Genomic DNA, 20,891 nt, shown 5'->3' on the forward strand with positions numbered 1-20,891 from the left:
TTTTGGGTTCATGGACCTGCAGCAGCAAGGGGTTGTTACCACCATAAACTAGGCAGATATGCCTGATCTAAGCTGCTGACCATGGACATGCTGATGTCTGAGGGCTATGAAAAATTAGTCTCAATTTTCACCTGTGCATTGTGGGAGATCTGGCCCTACCATAACCAGATTCAGTATTCAGGAAAGTGGTCCCACACGTTGCAGGAGTTGCAAGTAAGCTGATTGAGAAAGCACGTATTAAGAGTAAACAAAAATATTCATAAAAGGAAATACAGAGACAAAGTTTGAAGCAGAGACTGAAAGAAAGGCTGCCCCACCTGAGATCCAGCCCATATGTATATACAGCCACCAGAACCAGACAATATTGCTGATGCCAAGAAGTGCATGCTGACAGGAGCCCGATAAATCTGTCTCCTGGGAGGCTCTGCCAGAGTATGACAAATACCGAGGCGAATGCTCGCGGTCAACCATTGAATTGAGAACAGGGTCCACATTGGAGGAGTTAGAGAAAGGATGGGAGGAACTGAAGGGGTTTGCAACCCCATAAGAATAATACCAACCAACCAGAGCTCCCAGGGACTAAACCACTACCCAAAGACCATATATGGACCGACCCATGGCTCCAGCTGCATATGTAGCAGAAGATGGCCTTGTTGGCCATCAATGAGGAGAAGTGCTTGGTCCTCCCAAGGCTTGATGCCCCAATGTAGGGAAATGTCAGGTCAGGGAGGTGGGAAGGGGTGGGCAGACAGTTGGGTTAACACCCTCATAGAAGAAGATGGAGGGAGGAGGGGATAGGGAGGTTTATGAAAAAGAAACCAGGAAAGACGATAACATCTGAAATGTAGATAAATAAAAAAAATCCAACAAAAAAATCTTATTTTAAATATCAAAAAGGGGAGTTAGTCCTACCATTTGTCTCCCAGTGTAATGTGGATGAAAGAGAAATAATGTCTTCCCCCTCTACTCTTCACCACCTCAGCAACCAGGAGACCTTGCCCTGGTTCACGAAAGCAGGAGAGCTCGACCTGCCTTTCACCTGCTGGAACACTCGAGCGACCAGGCCCTCCACTGTTGCGGATTGCTGTTTGTAGTATCTGCTTTCCAAGAGTTGATGCCCTTATGAGGAGTAGAACACATACTCAGGTGAGGTCAGGTGAAATCTTAACTGGTCAGCTAAGGCGAGAGCTACGATTGGGCCATGAAAGGGAAAGTCTTAGAGAAGGGGAGAAGGAAAAGAGGAAAAGAAAGAGATCGAGGATGGAGGGAGAAGACGGAGGAAGAAGAGACGGAAGATGGAGCAGACCCATGTGGCCTGGAAGAGCCGCAAGTAGATGGCTGGATTTAGTGTGGGTTCATTTTAAAACTACTCACCTGAGCAGCACGGTAGAGTATACCCTGGATATGGGGGTTGTAGTTAAGCCATTCCAGAGGTTCTGCATTTTATCTACTGAACAGCGCTGTTCAAGGAGAAAAAAAATTCCTCCCAATTCTTTATGTCCTCATCAATGGGAGAACTGGCCCAAACAGGGTCACTAGAACAGGAGAACTGTCCCTGCCCCTTGGCTGTTGCAGCACTTGAGAGAGCAGCACTGCACCTCACCTGGACAGCAGGGTAGAGATAGCCCTGGTGACAAGGGTTGCACGTGAGCAGGTCCCAAGGACTAGAGAGGATGGGAACAGAAGGACTGACCATTTATGATACATTTCAGGCTTTGAATCGACCTTTCCAAAAATCTAATACATGGATTAACTATTGGCAAGCATGAAGGGGTCAGTTGTACAAATCCAAAATACATGACACAGGGCGACAACAGAATTTTCAAGAGGAGTCCCAGTGAAGCTTGAATATTGATAAAGTACCAGAATTCAGAGGCATCATACCAGATTATTGCAAGAAATATTGGTAAGCAAAGAAGTATATGGACAAAAGGGAATACTGTGGGACACACTATGATACACCACAGCTTCCACAATGAGATTTTTTTCCCCCCCTCTGTTGTCTGGAGAAGTCTACAAGGGTGGAAGGAAGGAGGAGATGAATGGGATTAGGATGTATATGATGTAAAATTTGCAAAGATCCAAAATACATTTCTAGAAAACCAGCAAATTTTATCTCTGGCATTTAAATTGTTTCAGAGCTGGAATGAGAATTAAATTTTAATAACATTCAATCAAATCATAATTTTATTGCTAACTATATAGTGAAATTATGTGGATATGTGTATATAATATCAAGTAAGAATGTGATAGCTTTAAGAAGACTTTTAAAGACAGGTTCTTGTTTGTGTCAATACATAAGTCCCATATAAAATATCCAAAACCAAATTGTTTAGCCAATTTAAAGAGTTTCTATTTACCCTTTAAACCATAATAGAAAGCCATTGCTTTGTAGCTGTCATCACTGCTGTTTGGAAAACTATATTTTGTAATTGAATAGGTGAAACCTGGTTTATAAATAAATCTATTCCATTTAAATTAAATGAAAGTTAATTACAATTAAAATGCCATGTTAATGGAGAATAGAATGTGTAAAAAAGCATTAATTCGTTCTTCTTTTAGATGTCAGTACAGGTTAATTATGTTCAATAATGCCATGTATGGGCTGGCTCATTTTCCATGAAAGGATCATTTTGTTATACGTTTTAGAATAGATATGTATTTTTAAAAAGTGCTTTCAAAAACCACTTGCAATGGTAAAATATAAAAAAATGAATTTGGATAATTATTTTCTCTAATTATTTTAAAATTTAGATGGCTAAAATATCTGAGTACAAAATATCAAAATGACATCAAAACAGATAAATTAAGATACTACTAAATTTTATCTACTATGAATAAAATAATCAATCACATTTTTGTGGTATTCACTCAAGCTATTTAATTGTATTAGACTTAATGTTCTACCAATCTAGTGTATCTATTTTAAAATTTTTCATGTTTTAACTAAAGTATATTTACTTTTAAAAAAGAAAAAAAATGTTCAAAATTTTTGAAATATATTCAATGTTATTTAGAATTTAAAAACATAATAGTAAATTATTATAATAAAACTTATGAAATAATTTTATTATGAAATAAAACTTATAAAAATATTTACATATTTGGTTTTGAATTATAACAAAAACTAACAGTTTACTTGTAGTATTTACATCTTTTATCTTAAAAGATATCACAAACAAAAATGAAATAACCAGCCAAGTTTCAAAAATTACATCACATTTCGTTAATATCATGTTGTTCATAAGCAGGAATATGTTTAAAAATAATATGTATATGTATTACATAAACATAAGTGTAGTATTCAAAGACAAACTGTTACAGAACATTCAATTTATAGGAAATGTTCAATGTCAATTTGAATTAACGAGTTGAACGGAGTGTCTTTTCCAAATGTCCATTAATGCTAATAAGAAAAGAAAACCAGAACATCCGAGTTCCACTAATCAGGGGTTGTCAACGGTGGGTCAAAGAGACTAAATGATGAAGGCAAATTTTATACACTTAGTAATAAGTAGGAGATTATTATGTATGATTTTATCTTAATTGGTTTGAGAATTAATTGAGTGGTAACAAAAGCATCCATAATGTTCTTCATTTGAACAGAACAATTAAAAAGCCCCAAAGGTTTGGACTTGATGATAACCACTCTACTGGATTAACTCCTAGTAATAAAATCAAATGAGATTTATTATTTATCTGAAAATTGAGTTAATGTTAATGAGTACTGTATGCTACTTAGCTCAGCATATTTAAAAACACTTTCAAAATACATTTCTTTGGACAAGGTCAAATCTGCATAAAATTGATATAGAAGTAACCGATTTCCTGACTATGTTTTTGTCTCATTTAAATCAATATTAGACAAGTTTCAATGACATAGTATATATCACAATTGATAGCAAAGGTTGAACCATCTCCCGTGTGTGTGTGTGTGTGTGTGTGTGTGTGTGTGTGTGTGTGTGTGTGTGTGCTGTCATATGAACACTTTGCCATACTGAAATAAAATAAGTTCAAATTAAAAATAAAAGCAATAATTTTTGTCATCTGTATCATGAATAAATATGGTAAGCATTAAGTGAAATATGTCAGACATAGAAAGACAAATGTCAGACCATTTCATTTTATAGAACATTTTTTAAAGTAGGTCTCATAGAAGCAGATATTGGTATGATTATTATTAAAGAGTTAAGGAGTAGGCCTTGAAGTTATTGTTAGACAAAGAACAGATATTTAAACAAGAAGAGTAAGTTCAAAGAAATATTTTAAACAATGTGACTATAGTTAATAATTAAATCGTATGAATAAAAATTGCTAATATTATACTTAGAAGATTATCGCAAAAATTTATAGTGAGCTGGCATGAATATTGATGAGCTTTACTTGTCAATGTCTAAAGTAAAAAGATATTTTAAAATATTATTCTTTATGCCATATATATATATATATATATTGTGAATTCAAAGAGAAGGAATTGACAGAAATGGAAGATAGATAAATAGATTATAAATAAGTAGATGATGGATGGTAGATAGATAAGATGGTGATAGATAGATAGATAGATAGATAGATAGATAGATAGATAGATAGATAGATGATAGATTTACTTTGGGATATGGAATATTAGAGTTAATTATTAATAATTAAGAGTGATATAAAGGAACTTGAATTCACCTAGGCAAGATGTCCAAGGAACATTGAAATCTCACAAATTACTGCCATCGAAACTGCTGCACCCTGTACATAATATATCTCATTGTGGGAATGCTCAAAGGTGTTTATCATTCTTTCTGCATTTGCACATTAATGTCACTCAAAGTGTCAAGTTTTTTAAAATCTAGAAATTAAATCAAAGTAAGATAAGTTCTTGCTTTGCTGTCTTAAAAGTAAAAGATTTGATATGAATCTTAATTTATCAGGAGCAATGTTCATTACTCCAGCAAATGCCCAATTTTTTACTTCTAGAATCCTAAAATATTTAAGCAGGTGTTTATACCTTTAATTTATGCAAATATTATTGGTATTGATGCAGTTTCCAGTGCATTTAGTGTTATTTTCAATGAATATTAAATAAAAATTTGAATTCTTCTCTTAACTTTTTTCAACTAATTTCTTAAAATAATGCAAATACAACATACCTGTATTTTGTCCTTTTGATTTCTAGAAAGGAGTATCAATGTTTTGCGTGCCAACCAGATTACATAAGAGAAAAAGGCCAAATGATTTGAGACTTTACACAAATAAATAAAAGAATCAGTTTCTAGGAAAAACTCAGTGTGTGTTTCATATAAAGAACTGGAATTTTTAATCATTATATCTTAAAGTAAGACATTTCCATAGAGGCAAAGGGAAGTTGGGAGAAGGGATAGGATGGGGGTATATGGAGGGGTAACAGGGAAGGGGGATAGCATTTGAAATGTAAACAAATAAAATGACTAAGGAAAATATACATTTCTAGTGTAAACTTCTTCTCATTTCAATTAGGTTTGTACGCTTTAATATATATATATATATCATTCCAGAATTATTATACTTGTGATAAATTATTATTCAGATAAGTAAATTGCACCTCCTGTTTATGGTAACTGAAGTGTCATCTAGCAGAATTTGAGAGCATACATCAATAAGCAGATAATAAGAGCAGCATAATGGGGCGATGCTTCACCAACACACACACACACACACACACACACACACACACACACAAACACATACGCACACAAACACACAAACACACACACCTATATACAAAACAAAAAATGAAAAAAATGTAAATATAACATTTAAAAATAACAATGTAAGTGTTGGCTGAGCAGAGTAAAATAAAATAAGGTTTATGCTTTCAACATTGACATCAACAATGTTTGCTTGCCCATTTGTCAATCAACAGTCCCTAATTGCCTTTTTTAGGTAAGGAAATTCATATCTACCTTGAAATTCCTTCGTGGTTCGTAGATACCACAGAAACATACTCCAATAATAAAGAGTAGTGTTGGAGAGTTATGCTTTTAAAGTTATGCCAGTAAGCGTCACTAGGCTTTTGATTTCATTACCCAGCATTCTTCGACAAAGCCTGCCCCTCCACTGAGCAGCTTGGTAGATATTCCTCATGCAGTGCAGTCATTTACAGCAGAAGTCTTTAAACCAGCAAGTTGTTGCTTTACTAGGAGAGCAACATGAAAAAGATGAAAAGAACAGCTGGTGTAAAAGCAGAGCTTCCCCCTTGTAGCTCACTCTAACATCTAGTATAAACAGGCAAAAAAAAAGAAGAGAGAGGATTGGCATAGCTGTTTACTTACAACATTCAGATGTGTGGATTAGCTCTATTGCTGGAAGCCACATTATCACTGCAAAGAATTTAACCCTAAACCATCTACTCCCTTTCTCTTACCTGAAGAGCCTGTTACAAGAAACAATCTTCCAGTGACTATGGAATGAGCAAACGATGAAATGTCAAAAAGCAAGCAAAATGAAATGTGAATGGAAGAAAAGATATTTTATTGATATTTTTCTTCAAACGCAGCAGTTGAAATCTTTTGAGCAGCCCTCTTGCAGATCTGGCTGAGGCCTGTGTTCTATCCGGTGTTCAGCCACCTCAGATAGAAAACATTTGTTTAGAGATATAGCCTGCTCCTCCATTCTTTCTGTCCCTAAAAGCTCTGCTTAGACTCTGAAAGCTGAAATCGCAGACTGAATCAATCGCTAAGTCTTGATATTTTTCTCTTCTGTAATCATCTAACGCTCCCATTCTTGCCTTTTCCAGTTACTTACATCTTCTTGGGAGAAGGCTACATTTCTCTTATGTTTTAGCTACATGCATGTTGCCTTTCCCCAGGTAACGATCTTTATTCTATACCTATAAGACTCCTCCTAAAATTTATGTCAATTATATCTTTTTATGTTTAAAAAATCTTCTGGACTACCTTGCACATTAAGATAAAATCCAAAATAGTGATGGTAGAACATTTTACAATAATAAAAATATTCATTGATTTTTTTTCCAGCATACCATCCATTGGGTATTATCTTTTGAAAACACTGACTTCAATGAAAGAACTGAATTTATAGTTTTCTTTAAATGAACTCTTTTAAACTCAGATTTAAATAGCCCAATAGCTGGTGCAATTACTCTTTCTGTGGTCAGCTAGTTCCTGGAACAGGCAGTTCCAGGGCCTGACTATTTTTCTTTCTTTTGGTTTCGACTTTTGTCTAGGGGGGCACTTTTAAACTTTTACCTTTCAGTACCATAGACTAACAAAACTCCCAGCATGAGGCATGAGAAATCTACTTTGGAGGCTTAAAAAGAGTAGTCCAAGAGACTTGCTAATAATATACATTATCAGTGTAAACCTTGATCTGCCTGGGCACCTATTGCTGGAGACATGCAACACTTAGACAAAGAGCTATGTTGAATTGAGATGCATATGACTGGAAAGACTAAGGTCTGACTTCCATGTTTTCAAATGATATTATACGAGTTGCTAATTTATCAGTCATACTCAGGTGCAATGCCTGTGAACCATGACTGCCAGAGTGGCAGGATGGCATTAAGCTGTGTAAGTGGTGCTCACAGGGTAGTGGAAACCAACAGTTACCAAATTAGACTCGTATGAGCATCCTATGTAATGTGAGTTCATAAGCCTAGATAAGAATCTTCTCCTGAGGGGTTGGGGATTTAGCTCAGTGGTAGAGCACTTGCCTAGCAAGCGCAAGGCCCTGAGTTCGGTCCCCAGCTCCAAAAAAAATAAAAAAAAAAAAATAAAAAAAAAAAAGAATCTTCTCCTGCCACTTTGCTCATCCCCTACCACACTCTCAGTTTCATCTATATACTCACAAATGCATGTAGAAACTGCCCCTAATCTAAGAAACTTCTCTTTACAGCATGTAGAGTTCAATATACACACACACACACACACACACACACACACACTCCTTCTTCAACTCATGAGAACATGTTGAACTTCTTCAACATGAGGGAAGAAGAAGATTCTAAGAGTCAAAATACCAGGAAGTCTGCTCTGAAATAGGCTCTCATTGAAATGACTGTGTAAACAAGACTGAAGGAACAGCAGTAGCAGCAGTTATATTAATGTGGAAAGAGGACAATTATCTGTGGTCGCTCCCCTTAACAAAGAATGACAGGCAAACAATGACAGCTAAAAGAATATTTTGGTGGAACGTTTTACATCAATGTGGAGCATGCAAACAAACAAACACAACAACAAAATAAGGCTTTTCAGTTACCTAACTCTTTTTAGACCAACAAAGATTTCCTTGGTATTTAATGACATCCAGACTCAAAAAGATCAAACAAACAGTGCTCACTTGTATACGATTTTTTCATAACAGCTGAAACCATACTCGGGCTGACAAATTAATTAAAATAAAAGACTCCATAACTTTCCCAACAATTGAAATTCACAACCCTTTTTTCTTTTTGTATCTTAAGTTAATCCCTTTCATTTGTTGCTATAAACTGCCATTTTTATCTTCTTATGTGTTCCTGTAGTCCTGATTTCACACTGGCTGGCATCACACTGCTACACAACTTAATGCCTTCAAAGACTGACACATACTTTCACTGTACCTTAGACTCTTAAGCTGCATTTCAAAGGTCTTTAAGTTTTAGTGTTTTTCTCATAGTGATACATTCAAATCTAATTCTATAAATATATCATTTTTGAATGGTCAGGTTAAAAGAGAAGAAATCTGTGTAATCCAGCTTGCCTCCCACATTGAATCAACAAAAGTCACCTCTGATTTCTCTGAAGGGCATGCAAGACTGAACATTTGCTCTTCCTCTAGTTGTCTGACTACACAAAATGACTCATTAATCTGTTCATTGTAATTCCATAAAGGAACAAAGATTTTCCAACTCATTTCATAGCATTCCCTTTAGTCAAATGGCATGCATGAGAAGGGATGCTGGGAATGTTCACCTATGTCTCTTATCTGTGCAAACTAGCTTACACAGATCATGGTTTACAGCTAAAAACATGGATTTCAAATCCATGTCATACTGAGCCTCAAATAATACCTATGTTGCTGTTCAGCAATCAGAATCTTACTCAGTGCAACTCAGTTTCCTTTCGTTATAAAAACAATATACTACTGAAATCATTAATATGCTATTTTTGTGCATGGAAGATTCTAGAAGATAAGCAGTTTAGTCCAAGCAGGAGACTAAGTCTTTTAACACATACACCTTTAAGTACATTCAAGATCTTTACTATAGTAAATCCCATCAATTATAATATGAAAACATAATTTTTTCAAAACTTACTCATCAAATGAATTAATATTCATAAATTAGAGTAACTTTGGGAAATTTGGTATTTCCCCGGACTGATCGCATTCTACATTGCCCTCCCTGTAAGAATGTTTGAGGATAGCAATTCAGACTCAAGGTAACCCATATCTTAGGAAAGTAGTCATGGTAGATTCTATCAGTACCTTCTGACCATTAGTATTTCTGTTTGTTTATTTGCCTGATTGTTTGTTTGTCTGTCTGTCTCTTTGTTTTTTGATGCAATGTCTCTCTGTGGAGCCTCTCACTCTGTAGTCTAGGCTGGCCTTGAACTTACAATGTCTAGCCTGCCTCTATCTACCAAGTGCTGAGATTAAAGACATGTGCCTCCACCTGGCTATGACTATCATTTTTTATCAACTAGAAATATATTTGTTGGATACTTTAAAATACTCAGTGTGGTTGAAGTCTATGAAATAGCCAGTCAGTGATTGTATTCAGGCAGTCTAAATATAAGTGAAACATGCTGTATTCAGTGTTACTGTTTGTCATTTATATTGTCTATTGCCATTAAATTGCTAACACACCCATTGCAAGAAACTTAGCTAGCATTTTAACACATTCTGCCTACTAATAGTATTAAATCTACAAATAGTGGTCTTATTTAGATGGAAAATGATTTAATCTATACTCTTTCATTCCATCTAATTTGATGTCTTGAGTGTCGGTTTGAAATTTTCTCTCATACAATATCATTTTTGCTCCATAACCAATGACTGTGCTGGATTAACTGACTCCTATCACAGCGGGTAGGATAATTAGCCTTGAATTTCAGCCTTTTTCTTTTTTAATGTGAAAAGGCTCCTATTTAAGAGTTTGGGTCTCTCACTAAAGCCTACAAGTGTGCCTGTTGTGATGGAATCTTTCATACAATAAGAGATATTAAGAGAAAATGAGTTCTCACTGAGAAAATCTGAGAGGAAAAACAAAACCCATTTTCAAAAAAATATCACCATGGGACATCATTAAGATGAAACAATAATAAAAACAATATGCAATCATCCCAGTAACAATTATTGTCAAGCTACTCAAAAGTTGAAAAAAATTAAGTTAATTTACCAGTGAATGTTATTTAGAACACCAAGAGTAAACTGTCTTGCCCCTCCCACATACCTCATACCCAATTTACTAATTCTCTTGGGTGGATGAAAAGTTTCTTTAGTCTGTGTTAATTTGATAACATTTGAACAATAGCTGACCCGGAAAAATCCTGAGGACAGTCCTCTCAGGCTTATGGCATTTCAGGTAAAATATCTGTGCTCTGGATTAAGTGGCCACACATATCCAGTGGCAGATGCCTCTCAGCTTGGATTCGTCAGAAGTCAATGCAGTGCCAAGAGAATGGACAGTCTATATTTTGATCCTCATGCTCTTCACTGCAATTCCTGGCTCTAAAAGCAACATATTGTAAAATGGTCACTGTCTTCTAAATTCCTCCACATCTCTGATGTTTTAGACTACCATTGCCACTAAGAAGGGAGGTTTTTCCACTTGCAAACTCCAAGAATTGACTGAGAAGAAGTTGTATGTACAATTTATAAATATTATCAGTCTACTCAGGACCAAAATGATAATGGTTACAGAGTGAATTGTTTTTAAGTGATTTGACAAATCTTGTTACATTTCAACAAAAGATATAATAGGCCTTGGTTTAACTGACTTTCCACTAAAATAATTGCAATAAGCAAGCTCAAAGTAAATAAACTATATAATGAATACAATCTTTCAACAACCAAATTAAATATAATCATGATAAATATTTAGGGTAACATTTTTATAATTTTTAAGTTTTATTTTATGAGATTATAATTACAGAATTTCACTCTTTTGTTTCTTCCTTCAACACTCCCATAAACACTTTACCCTTCATTGTTTTAATTCAAATTCATGCAGTCTTATTCATTAAGAGTACCAACATATGGCCTGGAAATCGGGAAGGGGAATAACAATTGAAATGTAAATAAGAAATACTCAAGTTAATAAAGATGAAAAAAAAAGTACCAACATATATGTTTATTAGTATGTATACGTGTATGTATGTCTATGTATACATGTGTGTATTTACATATCTATTTCTAAATACATAAACAAAGTATGGTCAGTCTGTGTAATGTTACTTGTATGTATATTTTCAGTGTCAACTATTTGTTATTAGCTAATCAGTTATGTTCTTACCTTGGGAGGAATATTTCCCCTAGTATAAACATCTTTTATTGCCTATAGGTTTGTGTGTGTGTGTGTGTGTGTGTGTGTGTGTGTGTGTGTGTGTAGCTTTGAAACCTCTTGGGTTTCCCTATCTATTTAAGTATATATATTGTTGTCCATGTTCAACTCATGTTTAGACACCATGTTTTTAACAAAAGTTGAGTTTCAAAGATTCTAAGAAGAAATATATTGGAGAAAAAAATCCATTCTGAATAATTCAATAACATACTAATAAGTCCAAATATATTTATTACTGCATTTAAGTATCCTCTTTGTTCTTACAAACCAACTACATCGTCTGTGAACAGCCAAGGCTAGAAAAAAGCAAACAGGTTCAATCAAATTAAAACTCAAGAGTTATCACATTTCATATTTTTAAAATTCCACTGTTCTGTAAACATGTTTCTTTGAGATTTAATATGCACTGGCCTATTTTCTTATTATTTATTTCATTTCAAGAATTGCTTGTGATATGAATTTTTTTAAATAGAGATGAAGAGAGGGCCTCATTGTTAAAATACTTGTTTTACTAGATAACTCAGGTATCTTGTTAACGTCCCTTATTATGTAGTTCACATCTTCCTATAATTCCAATTCCTAGGGATCTGATGCACTTTAGCCTTTGCAGGCACGTGTATATACCTTGTGCACAAAGCCACTGCAAACATGCACATACACATAAATAAAAAGTGAATAATTCAATCTTAAATACTAGTTCGAGAACCCCTATGGAAGAGTTAGTGGAAAGATTGATGAACTGAAGGGCATGACAACCCAATACAAAAATCAACCCTGTATAATTGTAGTTAACGAATCCTCTCTAGTTGCCAGGCAGCCTTATATTTAATATTCCCTAAGCAGCTCATCTGTGAGGCCACCCCCAAATGTCCATGTGGATAGCACACTGTTCCCTCCTGCTTACCACAGCCTGTAGCCTTCCTCGGACATGATCTCCGACTGTTATTCTCATGTTGGCTGTCTCTCTGTTCTGCACTTTTGAGGCCTGATCTTTCTGCTTCCCAGAGGGTGGTTCTGCTTCTTCCTGAGACTTCTTGCCCACTAATCCTCAAGTCCTACCTCTGTATCTCTGACCAATCATTGGCTGCTAGCAACTTTATTTGACAATTAGAATCAGCTGCGGTCAGGGACCCTCAGTATCTCACATGCAGAATTCTCATGCAATTTTGGGAACTCATAGTGCAAACATTAAACCAAATCCATAGCACCCTAGCTAGGAGCTCCCAGAGACTAAGACACTACCCAAAGATCATACATGGGCTGGTCTTTGGCCCCTGGTACATATGTTGCAAAGGACTGACTTGTCTGGCCTCAATGGAAGAGGATTCACCTAATCCTGTAAACACTTTATGCCTCAGGGAAGGCAGATGTGTGTGGAGGTGAGCTGGTGGGTGAGTGGATGATGAATGGGGTAGTGACCACCCTTTCAGAGGCAAAGGGAAAGAGGGAGAGGGTGAAGAACTCTTAGAGGGGGCATCAGGAAGGGAGGCAACATTTGAAATATAAATACATGAAATAATAAAAAACATTTTCATATTTTTTAATTTATCCAGTTTTGTGTTATATTATTATAAGTTTTTTCTCTTGTTTTATCTTTTCTTTTCATGTCTCTTACTGTTAATATTTTTTAGTATCTAATAAACTTAACTTAATATGAACTAAAACTGAAATTCTGTTCTAAAAGCAGGTTGCTGATTCTTATACAAAAGTCAGACTAGTGCACTGTTACATCAAGGGATGTATTTCTGATTTCCCTAAACTGAATTAAACTCAAAATACTGACAGGCACATTCATTCATCTCTGGTACTATGTACAAGTTCTTCTTCCTGCTCTTGTTGTGACCTTCCTCTGTGTGGAAGCTCTTGGGTTGGATGCATAATCATCTGGTTTCCCCATCAATTCTCACTCAGTATAATCCGGTGGAGAGATCAGACTGGAAAATCAGACTCTACTATTATTGAAGTGAGGGGAACAGGGACAAGTAACTTATTGTGATCGGCATCAAATCCATTTTAAAAAATAATTACATCTCCGGAAAGAGTCTACCCCATCTCAGGCTGAAATGCTTTAAAGGCAGAAATTAATTTAACTGGAAATGCCTTATTTATTTAACTATCAACATTTCTCTTCACTGATTCTATTTTATTCGCAACTCTTAAGGTAAGTTTTTAAATAGCATTAAAGAAAGTAGTATTTTGTCTGCACCCAAAGCTGGCCTGGTCCCATAGCTCACTGTACCCAAAACGCATGGGGGAGAGAGCAGAACTCTTACAAGTGCAGACAATCAGGAGAGCTCAGGGGAGACCACTATTTTTGCTCACATTCCTAGACCAAGAGGAACCCTCCTGGAGCCCTCTGAACAAAGGAACATAGGAACAGACAGTAGCAGCATTCTTCCGGTCTCTGCCTGCACCTGGAGTTGAAAGCCAGGCTTCAGGAGCACTGATGTACCTGAGAACAGAGGCTGGAAAACAATTTTACAAGCAAATAGTCCCAAGAAACAAGCTGGAGTAGCTATTCAAATATTGAATAAAACCAACTTTCCACCAAAAGTTATCAAAAAAAAAAAAAAGATAAGGAAGAACACTTCATATTCATCAAAGGAAATAACCTTCAAGAAGAACTCTCAATCCTGAATATCTATGCTCCAAATGCAAGGGCACCTACGTCCATAAAAGAAACCTTACTAAATCTCAAAGCACACACTGTATGTCCCTCACACAATAATATTGGGAGACTTCACCAGTCAACTCACAGCAATGGACAGACCATGGAAACAGAAACTAAACAAAGACACAGTGAAACTAACAGAAGTTATGAACCCAAGGGACTTAACAGATATCTACAGAACATTTCATCCTAAAACAAAAGAATAGACCTTCTTCTCAGAACCTCATTGTATCTTCGCCAAAATTCACCATATAATCAGTCACAGAACAGGCTTCAACAGATACCAGAAGATTGAAATAATCCCACGTATCCTACCAGATCACAAAGGCATAAAGCTGGTCAACAATAAAAACAAAAACAACAGAAATCCCACATACACATGAAAGGCAAACAATGCTGTACTCAATGATAACTTGGTCAAGAAAGAAATAAAGAAAGAAATTGAAGACTTTTTTAGAATTTAATGAAAATGAAGATACAACATACCCAAACTTATGGGACACAATGAAAGCAGTGCCAAGAGGAAAACTCATAGCTCTGAGTGCCTCCGAAAACAAACTTGAGAGACCGTACACTAGCAGCTTTATAGCACACCTAAAAGCTCTAGAACAAGAAGAAGCAAATATACCCAAGAAATATAGGAAACAAGGAAATAATCAAACTCCGGGATAAAACCAACCAAGTAGAAGCAAAAAGACCTCTAGAAAAAAAATCAACAAAACCAGGAGCTGATTCTTTGAGAAAATCAACAAGATAGATAAACCCTTAGCCAGACTAATCAAAGGGGAAAGAGAGAGTACCTTAATAAACAAAATTAGAAATGAACAGAGAGACAGAACAATAGAATTTGAGGAAATTCAATAAGTCATTAGATCCTACTACAAAAGCATATACTCAACAAAACTGGTAAGTCTGGATGAAATGGATAATTTTCTAGACAGATACTAGGTACCAAATATAAGCAGGATCAAATGAACAGTCTAAACTGACCCATAACTCCTAAAGAAATAGAAGCAGTTATTCAAAGTATCCTAACAAAAAAAAAAGCACAGAACCAGATGCACTTCCTACAAAACTCGATCACACCTTCATAGAAGACCGTATACCAACACAGCCTAAACTATTCCACAAAATAGTAACAGAAGGAAGACTACCCAATTCCTTCTATGACACCACAATTATGCTTATACTTAAACCACACAAGACTCAACAAAGAAAGAGAACTTCAGTCTAATTTCCCTTATGTATACCAAAGCAAAAATACTCAGTAAAATTCTCACACACTGAATCCAAGAACACATATACTTAAACCACACAAGACCCAACAAAGAAAGAGAACTTCAGACCAATTTCCCTTATATATATCAAAACAAAAATACTCACACACTGAATCCAAGAACACGTCAAAATGATCATCCATCATGATCAAGTAGGCTTCATCTAAGAGTTGCAGGGATGGTTCAATATATGGAAATCCATCAACGTAATCTACAATAGGAACAAACTCAAAAGAAAATGAAACACTTGATCATATCAATAGATGCTGAAAAAGCATTTGACAAAATTGAACACAGCTTTTTTCCCGAGACTAAAATGTCTTAGAAAGATCAAGAATTCAAGGCTCATACCTAAATATAGTAAAAGGAATATAAGGTTAAACAAAGGCTAACACCAAACTAAATGGAGAGAAACTTGCAGCAATCCTACTAAAACGAGGACTAGACAAGGCTGCCCACTCTCACCTTACCTATGCAATGTAGTTCTCAAAATCCTACCCAGAACAATCAAACCAAAAAAGGAGGTCAACAGGATACAAATTGGAAAGGAAGAAGTCAAAATCACTATTTTCAGATGTTATGAAAGTATAATTAAGTGATCCCAAAAGTTCCACCAGAGAACTACCAAGCCTGATAAACAACTTCAGCAAAGGGAGTGGGTATAAAATTAACTCAAAGAAATCAGTAGCCTTTTTCTATTCAAAGGATAAACAGGCTGAGAAAGAAATTAAGGAAACAACATCCTTCACAGTGGTCACAAGTAATCTAAAATACCTCGGGATGACTCTAACCAAGCAAGTGAAAGAACTGTATGACAGAACTTCAAGTCTCTGAAGGAAGAAACTGAAGAAGGTCTCAGAAGATGGAGAGATCTCCAATGCTTAAGGATTGGCAGGATTAATATAGAAAAACAAAATAGCCATCTTCCCCAAAGCAATCTACAGATTCAATGCAATCCCCATCAAAATTGAAACTCAATTCTTCATAGAATTAGAAAGGGCAATTTGCAAATTGATTTGAGAAAACAAATAACCTAGGATAGCAAAAACTATCCTCAACAATAAAAGAACTCCTTGGGGAATCACTATCCCTGACCTCAAGCTGTATTATAGAACAATGGTGATAAAAACTGCATGGTATTGGTACAGGTGCAGGTAGGTAGATCAATGGAATAGAACTGAAGACCCAGAAATGAACCAACACACCTATCTATGGTTACTTGAATTTTGACAAGGAGCTAAAACCATCCAGTGGAAAAAAGATAGCATCTTCAACAAATGGTGTTGGTTCAAATGGAGGTCAGCATATAGAAGAATGCAAATTGATCCATTCTTATTGCCCTGTACAAAGCACAAGTCCAATGTATCAAGGACCTCCACATAAAACAAGATACACTCAAACTAACAGAAGAAAAAGAGAGGAAGAGCCTTGAATCCATGGGCACTGGGGAAAATTTCCTGCCTAGAACACCAATGACTTACGCTTTAAGATCAAGAAGCAACAAATGGGACTTCATAAAATTGCAAAGCTTCTGTGTGGTAAAGGACACTGTCATTAGGACAAATTGGCAACCAACCGATTTGGAAAAGACCTTTACCAATCCTACATCCAATAGAGGGCTAATGTCTAAAGTATACAAAGAACTCAAGAACATAGACTCCAAAGAAAAAAATAACCCTTTTTTTAAAAAATGGGCTACAGAGCTAAATAAAGAATTCTCAGCTGAGGAATAGCATATGGAGGAGAAGCACTTAAAGAAATGTTTAACATACTTAGTCATCAGGGAAATGCAAATCAAAACAACTCTGAGATTCCACCTCACACAAGTCAGAATGGTTAGAATCAAAATCTCAGGTGACAAGAGATTCTGGCAAGGATGTGGAGAAAGAGGAACACTCCTGTATTATTAGTGGGATTGCAAGCTGATACAACCATTCTGGAAATCAGTTTGGTGGTTCCTCAGAAATCTTGACATAGTACTTCCTGATGACCCAGCTACAACTCTCCCGGGCATATGCAAAAAAGATGCCCCAACATATACAAAGACACGTGCTTCACTATGTTCACGTATGCTTTATTTATAATAGCCAGAATCTGGAAAGAACCCAGATGTCCTTCAACAGAGGAATGGATTCAGAATATGTGGTACATTTACACAATGAAGTACCAGAGTACCACACAGCTATTAAAAACAATGATTTCATGAAATTCATAGGCAAATGGATGGTACTAGAAAATGTCATCCTGAGTGATGTAACCCAGTGACACACACACACACACAAAATAAAACACCACACATATATGGTATGCACTCACTGATAAGTTGATATTAGCCCAAAAGCTTAAGTTACCCAAGAAACAATCCACAGACTAAATGAAGCTCAAGAAGAAGGAGGACCAAAGTGCAGATGCTTCAGTCCTTCTTAGAAAGGGAAACAAAAATATTCATAAGAGTAGATATGGAGACCAAGTTTGGAGCAGAGACTGGAGGAATGGCCATTCAGAGACTGCCTCCTCCTTGGAATCCAGCCCATAAACATACAGCCAGTAAACCCAGACCATAATGCCCCTATAGAGAAGTGCATGCTCACAGGAGCCTGATACTGCTGTCTCCTGAGAGTATCTGCCAGAGCCTGACAAATACAGAGGTGAATGCTTGCAGTCAACCATTGAACTGAGAATGGGGTCCCCATTGGAGGAGTTAGAGTAAGGATTGAAGGAGCTGAAGGTGTTTGCAACCCCATAAGAACAATACCAACCAACCAGAGCTCCCAGGGACTAAACCACTATCCAAAGAGTACACATGGACAAACCTTGCTTAACTTGGGCTTTTGAAACCTCAAAGACAACATCCATGGACAAACTTCCCTTAACATGGCCACACATTCTAATCCTTCTTAAGTCGTGCCCTGCCCTAAAGACAAGATTCAAATATATGTGCCTATGAGGGTCATGCCAATTCAATACACCGCAATTTCAAGTGCTGAAAAGATCATTCATTCATTCATTCATTCATTCATTCATTCATTCATTCACTTGGCTTCATAGTAATTAGAGCCAGAGTTTTTTCTATGCTGTATACATGTGTAGCACTCAGGTATTCCTTACGAAATGGTTCTTGCTTAGCATATTGAGCCTGTCCATATTGTAGAAGCTGATTGTAGACCGTGCTGCCTCCTCACAGTCTATTACACACAACAGTTGTCTGATTATAATGTTGATTTTTTAAAGTACTCCAGCTCTTGTGATCCTTTTATATCATTCTTTTATTTTTGAGATTATAATTGCCTCACTTCTTGCCTCTGTTTCCTCTCTCCCAACCCACCTATGGGTCCCCACTTCTCTTTAAACAGAGTTCTTTAGCCTGGTTTATAGCATTAAACCAAAGGCTCCAGTGCTAGTGGTAATTCATTCTCTATTTTCTTTTTATTTATACAATTTTTAGCTAAATAGACTTGTAGACTCATTAAGTAAATGCGTTGACAAACCTAAGAGCTAATGACTGTCATTTAGGTAACCTTGTTTTGTGTGCAACATATTTTATTAAGCTTTTGCATCATATTTAATGGATTAAGCATCATAATAAAATCATTAAGCAAAAATTTACTCTAATTTGAGGAAAATCAAACACAGTGGGATTAACAATTTTCCCAAGGTCAGTACAACAGGATTTAAGCAGGCAGGGACTTGGGGCTGACTCTGTTTATTTAAAGTCAGATTCTAAATCATTTCTAAAAATAAAATACAAAGCCATTCCCTGTGGTTTGTTTGTGAAACGTAAGTGCGTTTAAAATCTGAGATTTATATTGTCCATGTTGTAGTGAAAGATTGTCTTAAGTAGCTGCAAGGTTATCAATATCTTCAGAAGATAAAGAAGGAAATAAAAAGAAATACATGAACACAAATTACTTTATTTTGTGAGCTGTATACCTGTTTGCTTAGTAATTGGACAAATCTCTAACCACAGACTCAAGCTCTAATAAAATTTTCCCAAAGTAAAATCTCTTATAGTACATATTAATCATACTTCTCATTAAGTTGCCTCATTTACAGTGAGTATTTACTTTCTTCTCCAATATTTGCATTAGTGACTTTCATAAATATCAACAGCCACCACTTCCCACTGTGTAAAATGTCCTAAGGAGAGGAAAGGAGATAACAGTGGTATGTCATTCAATTAAAACAAAATAGTTCTTTTTATTAAATCAATATTTACATGAATAAAAAATTTTATAGTACCTTTGATATATTTAATACTCAGTTTCCAACTATATAGACTTTTCTCAGAGGTAATGAGAAAGTGATTAGAGATATCCCTAAGACTGCAAAAGGAGAATCAGGCATGTTGATCTAAAATGTATTTCACTTTGAATGTTGCTATTTTTATTGCGAATATTTATTTTCAGTCGCATTAGGTTACATTAAATAAATACTTGATATCGGGTGCTAAATTGAAGGAAATCAAATATAAACTTAAAAATGACTCATAAGTATTGTTTCTTTTCTCATTCCCTTGGGCAAATATGTGAAATACATGAAGAAAATTAATGGACTCAAAAAGGAACAAACTGACACTAGAAAGGTTCCAGTAAACTATGCTCTCACTGGGTAGTCAGCTCAATTAACCTACATGCCATGCTTGCCCATCGTGTGAGTGACCCCAACTCTGCTTTCACTGACTGTCTTATGAATAAACCCGTAAATGAATGGAAACATGACGATTCAGGGTAAGGACAACCCATGGCATGGTTAGTTTGTCAAGGTTTCCCTTGGAATGGTTGTTGCTTCTGAATCCATGATGGGGATATTAGCCATTCATCAGAAAGTGACCCACCAGGTATTTGTCTGATGGATCATCTAAATGAAAGAATCGATATGATCAAACTGCCTTTCCTGCAATCAGCATTTGAGGCATATGTCACTTTCTAATATGTGGAAGAAGTCTATGCACAGGCAGTATACTGTTGCTGGCACAGACAATGCTGCCATGTTCATTAGAAGCTTCAAGGAGCTTCTGTTCATTAAGTACTTAGTTTTTCTCAACACATGTAAACATTCCCACTATCACTTGCCAGACTTATTTCCCAACTCTCTGAAATTCATAACATATACAGTGCTTGTTATTTCTCCTGATTGTCATACATTTAGTCTTTAAAAATCGGTAATAATTTCACTTATAAGCCTAGATATACACACACACACACACACACACACACACACACACACACACAAACAAATATGTACAAACACACCAATGCATTTGCCCACGCACACAGGTATACATACATGTGCATGTGCACAGACACACATGTACACACACACACATTCAGTCATCCCATGATAGAGCAAATGCATTGAAGAAATTTATCCAAAGAAGAAAATGCTAATTTATAATGAACATTTAAAAAAATAT

The sequence above is a fragment of the Rattus rattus genome, chromosome 18 (assembly GCF_011064425.1).
Source record: "Rattus rattus isolate New Zealand chromosome 18, Rrattus_CSIRO_v1, whole genome shotgun sequence".
Taxonomy (NCBI): Eukaryota; Metazoa; Chordata; class Mammalia; order Rodentia; family Muridae; genus Rattus; species Rattus rattus.